Below are 6,053 nucleotides of genomic sequence, written 5' to 3' on the forward strand. Positions count from 1 at the left end.
ATATACTGTGGAGGATTGTGTGAAAGGTCTGAGACCTACACATTCCCCTAAATTTCCTAAAATTTATTTACTGGTTTTAACCAAGAAAATTAATTTATTTATCTGTTTTAAGCATGATGATGAGAGCTGCCCACCTGGATGGGCACCTATGGGGTTTTTTTGTTTGGGGGGTTTTTTGGTATGTTTGTTTTTTGTCCCTCCTCTTGCTGTGGTTTCTTGCTACTGGCCTGTATTGAGGGACATCCTAAGAAATAATTGTTGTGCTCCTTCTGCCCCACCCCCCTTGTTTGTTGTCCTATTTGTGAGGGTGGTACTGAGAGGGTGGTATTTCCTTCTGTTAATACAAGGGCCTTTGGGAAGAATAGGGCATAAGTAGCAAGAATAACTGCTTCTACTGAGCAGCTAATTTGTGTCTTAGGGCACTGTCAGTCACATAATTTATTATTTTCTCCTTTTCTAGTTGGCTCACTTGTAGCAAGTATGTGCATTTCTTTTTTAAACTAACATTTTTAGGTGCTTTATTTAGGTGTCATTAGCGTGCTGTCAACTGTATGTTGAAAGTGAACAATTTGATAAATTTTGACATATGTTTATACCTGTGAAATCATCACTACAATCAAGATAGTGACCATACCATCAGCCCCCCAAATTTCCTCTGCCCCATCCCTAGCAAACCACTAATCAGCTTTTTATCATGATAGAGTAGTTTACATTTTCTAAATTTTTGTATAAATGGAGTCATATAGTACGACTATATGACTTTTTCATCTGGCTTTTTTCATTTAGCATAATAATTTGAGATTCATCCATGTTGTTGCATGTATCAGTTGCTTATTTTTTTTTCTGAATAGTCTTCCCTTTTACAGATATACAATTTGTTGATCCATTCACTTATTAATGGACACTTGGGTGATTTCCAGTTTTTGGCTTTTATTAATAAAGCAGTTATGAACATTTGTGTACAAGACTTTGCATGGATATATGCTTTCATTTCTCTTGAGTAAATACATACGAGTGAAATTGCTGGGTATATGGTTGATGTATATTTAAATTTTTAAGAAATTGACAAACTATTTTCCAAAGTGATTGTACCATTTTGCAATCCCACTAGCAATATATGAGAGTTCCAGTTGCGCCACACCCTCACCAGTGCGTGGTATTGTCAATCTTTTTAACATTAGCCATTCTGATAGGTTTGTAATATCTCATTGTTCCTGTAATTTGCATTTCCTTAATGATTAATGATGTTGAACAGCTTTTCATGTGCTAATTTTCCAACTGTATGTCTTCTTTGATGAAGTATCTGTTCAAATCTTTTGCCCAGTTCTTTATTGTATTGTTTTCTTATTACTGAATTTTGAAAAGTTCTTTATATACACTGGATACTACTTTATCAGATATATGCTATGTAGGCAGTTTTCTCCAGTGACTTTTCCTTCATTTTCCTAACAATGTTTTTCAAAGAGCAGAAGTTGTATGTTTTGGTGAAGTCTAATTTTTCAATTTTTTTCTGTATTGTGTTTGTGCTTCTAATGTAGTATCTAAGAAATCTTTGCCTGGGACTTCCCTGGTGGTCCAGTGGTTAAGACTTCACACTCCCACTGCAGGGGGCGTGGGTTTGATCCCTGGTCAGGGAACTAAGATCCCACATGCTGTGCGGAGTGGCCAAAAAAGTAAAAGGAAAGAAAGAAATCTTTGCCTGACTCAAGATCTTCTGCCACATTTTGTTCTAGGAGTTTTATAGATTTTAAGTTTTATGTTTAGACCTATGATACATCTTTTATTAATTCTTCCTGTTGTATGGAGTATATATTACAGTTGATTTTTTTTGCATGTGGATATCCAATTGTTCCATCATCATTTGTTGAAAAGACTGTCCCTTCACCTCATACCTTTTGCATCTTTGTCAAAATTAGCTGTCCATATATGTTTGGGTCTATTTCTAGACTTTATTTTGTCCTACTCATCTTTTTTTTTTTTTTCTTTCCTGTTTTGATGCCAGTGCCACAGTCTCTTTAACAACTATAGCTTTCTATACTGTGTCTTGAAACCAGGAAGTAATTGTCTTCTAAATCTCTTCTCACTTTTCAAGTGTATTTTGGCTATTCTAGGTTCTTTACTTTTCCACATGAATTTTATAATCAGCTTGACAGTTTCTACAAAAGTATGTGCTGGAATTTTGATGGGGACTGCATTGAATCTATAGATTAATTGTGGAAGAATTTTAACAATATTGAGTCTTGACACATGAATGCAGTATGCCTCTCATTTATTTAGATCTTTAATTTCTCTCAGGGTTTTTTTCTTTTTTAGTAAGCCTTTTATTTTGGAATAATTTTATATTTAACGAAAGTTGCAGAGATAGTACCTAGAATACCATTATACTTCCTATACAATTTTCCCCAGTGTTAACATCGTAATATTATCAGGAATATTTTGTACTTTTCAGTGTCAGGTTTTACACATATTTTGTCAGATTTATCCTTATTTCATATATTTTATGTCTGATTGTTCATTGCTCACATAAGGAAATGCAGTTGCTTTTTGTATATCAGTCTTTTATCCTGCAACTTGCTAAACTTATTACTTCTTATAGCTTTATTGTAGATAATTGGATTTTCCACATAGATGCTTATGTTGCCTGTGAATAAAGAAAATTTTACTTCTTCCTTTTCCCATATGGATGTCTTAATGTTGACTAGACGTTGTAACATCAGAAGTCCTCACCTTATTCCTCATCTCAGCAACAAAATATTTAGTTTTTGTCCATTAAGCATTATGTTTGCTGTGGATTTTTTTTTATGACTCTTCTTTATCAGGTTGCAAAATCTTCCTACGGTTCCTAGTTTGCAGAGAGTTTTTATCAGGAATGGATGTTAGATTTTGTCAAATGTTTTTTCTTTATCTCTTAACGTGATCATATGTTTTTCTCATTTTAGTTTATTAATATGGTGAATTACATGGATTGATTTTTCAAATGATGAACCAACTTTGCATTCCTGGAACCAAACCCCAAATGCTTATATTATATATATATGTTTTTCAGTTATTTTTATTGAGGTATAACTGACATATATAACATTATATTAGTTTCAGGTGTACAACATAATGATTCAATATTTGTATACATTGTAAAGTGATCACCACAATAAGTCTAGCTAACATCCATCATCATACATAGTTACAAGAAATATTTTTTTCTTGTGCTGAGGACTTTTAATATTTCAGCAACTTTCAAATACGCAGTGCAACATTAACTATAATCACCATGCTGTATGTTACATCCCCCTGACTTAGTTATTTATAGCTGGACGTTTGTACGTTTTGACTCCCTTCACCCATTTCACCTACCCCCCAATCTTGACTTCTGGCATCTCCCAATCCATTCTCTGTATGTCTATGAGCTTGGTGGGTTTTTTTATTGTTGCTGTTTTTAGATTCTGCTTATAAGTGAGATTGTACAGTATTTGTCTTTGACTTATTTCGCTTAGCATAATGCCCACAAGGTCTACCCATGTTGTCACAAATGGAAATATTTCATTCTTTTTTATGGCTGAATACTCTTCCACCATTGCGTGTCTGTCTGTTTTCTTTATCCATTGATCCATTTTCTTTATCCATTTGATGGACACTTAGGTTGTTTCCATATGTTGGCTATGATAAATAATGCTGCAGTGAACATGGGGGTACACATATCTTTTCAATTTAGTGTTTTTATTTTCTTTGGGTAAATACCCAGAAGTGGAATTGCTGGATCATATGTTAATTCCAGTTTTAATTTTTTGAGGAGACTCCATATGTTTTTCATAGTGGCTGCACCAGTTTACATTTCCATCAGCAAGGCACAGGGTTCCTTTTTCCCCATATCCTCTCCAGCACTTATTCCTTGTCTTTTTGATGATAGCCATTCGAATGGGTGTAAGGTGATATCTCGTGTTTTGATTTGCATTACTCTTATGATTAGTGATGTTGAGCATCTTTTCATGTTTCTGTTGGCCATGTATATGTCTTCTTTGGAAAAATGTCTATTCAGATCCTTTGCCTATTTTTTTAAAATTTAATTTTATATTTTGCTATTCAGATGTATGTGTTCTTTATATAGTTTTTATATTAACCCCTTATCAGATGATTTGCAAACATTTTCTCCCACTCAGTAGGTTGCCTTTTCATTTTGTTGATGATTTCTTATATTTTTATATATTGTTGGATTCAATTTGCTAAAATTTTAAAACTTTCATATATAGTATGTGAGAGACATTGCTGTGTAGTTTTCTTTCCTTGTAATGGCTTCATCTGGTTTTGGTATCACAGTAATATTAGCCTCATAGAAATATTTCCTCCTTTGCAATTTTCTGGAAGAGTTTGTGAAGAATTGGTATTTCCTTTTTTAAGTATTTGGTAGAATTTCCCAGTGAAGCAAACTGACCTTGAGTTATCTTTATGGGAAAGTTTTTAACTACCTATAATTTTTAAAATAGATACAGGGCTATTTCATTCAAGGTATCTAATTTTTCGTGGGTGTACTTTGATGGTTTGTGTCTTTCAGGAAATTTGTCCCTTTTATCTGATTTGTCATATTTATTGGCATAAAGTTGTTCATAGTATTCCCTTTTGATCCTTTTATTACCTCAAGAATCCCTAGTGATGTTACCTTTCTTATTCCTGCTATTGGCAATTTGTCTCTTCTCTCTCATACCCTGTTTTTTTTTTTTTTTTGGATGGGAGAGAATTCTGGGAATTGACAAGGAAATTAATGAGTTTATGATTTTATTAATATTTTCAGAGAACAAGCTTTTGGTTTATTTATTTATTTAATTTATTTTGATTTACTTTTGGCTGCATTGGGTCTTCGTTTCTGTGTGCGGGCTTTCTCTACTTGCGACGAACGGAAGCTACACTTCATTGTGGTGCGCTGGCTTCTCACTGTGGTGGCTTCTCTTGTTGCGGAGCACAGGCTCTAGGTGCACAGGCTTCAGTAGTTGTGGCACGTGGGCTCAGTATTTGTGGCTCACAGGCTGTAGAGCACAGGCTCAGTAGTTGTGGCACACGGGTTTAGTTGCTCCGCGGCATGTGGGATCCTCCCGGACCAGGGCTTGAACTGTGTCCCCTGCATTGGCAGGCGGATTCTTAACCACTGCACTACCAGGGAAGTCCTCATTTCTTTTTCTGTCTCTAATAAGGTTAAAACTGAAGTCATTGATTCTAGATCTTTCTTTCTAATATAGGTGTTAAGTGCTATAAGTTTTCCTCTAAGTATTGCTTTTGAGGCATTCTGCAAATTTTGATACGTTGTGTTTTCATTTTCATTCAATTAAAAACACTTTCTAATTTCCCTTTGATTTTATTTTTTAACTTCGGTTATTTTGAAATGTATTAGCTTCCATATACTGAGTGTTTTTCAGATATCTTTCTGTTATTGATTCTAATTTAAGTTTATTTTGTTCAGAAAACATAGTATGACTTCAATCCTTTGAAATTTAATCTTGGTAAATTTCCATGTTCTTTTGAGAAGAATTTGGATTCTGTTTCTTTTGGGTTGAGTGTTCTGAAAATATGAATTACATTGGTTGACAGTATTGTCTTCTTTATTCTTTTGGTTCTATCGTGAATGGCATTTTGAAATTTCTGACTATAATTATGGACTTGTCTTTTAATCCTTATAGTTCCTTCAGTTTGTACTTTATGTATTTTGAAGTTCTGTTGTTAGATCCTAAACATTTATGATTGTTATTTTCTCTTGATTAACTGATTAGTTTATTATTATGCAATGAACCTCTTTACCTCTGGTAATATTTTCTGCTCTGAAGTCTACTTTCTCTGATGTTAGTATAGCCACTCCAGGTTTCCTTTGAGTAGTGCTTGAATTATGTATCTTTTTCCATCATTTTACTTTAAGCTGTTTGTTTCCTTTTATTTCAGGTGGGTTTCTTGGAGACAGCATATAATTGGGTCTTGCTGTTTTTCTCATCTTGATAATCTTTCTTTTTTTTTTTTTTGTGGTATGCGGGCCTCCCTCTGCTGTGGCCTCTCCCGTTGTGGAGCACAGGCTCCGG

At 34.1% G+C, this 6,053-nt stretch overlaps 1 protein-coding gene across 2 annotated transcripts in view; it reads left to right on the forward strand.

The window, feature by feature from the left end:
- ELP2 (elongator acetyltransferase complex subunit 2) overlaps window positions 1-6,053 on the forward strand; it is a 47,494-nt gene that overhangs the window by 29,342 nt on the left and 12,099 nt on the right. The gene's annotated exons all lie outside the window — the stretch shown is intronic.

This window comes from Physeter macrocephalus, chromosome 19 (assembly GCF_002837175.3).
Source record: "Physeter macrocephalus isolate SW-GA chromosome 19, ASM283717v5, whole genome shotgun sequence".
In the NCBI taxonomy this organism is placed as follows: Eukaryota; Metazoa; Chordata; class Mammalia; order Artiodactyla; family Physeteridae; genus Physeter; species Physeter macrocephalus.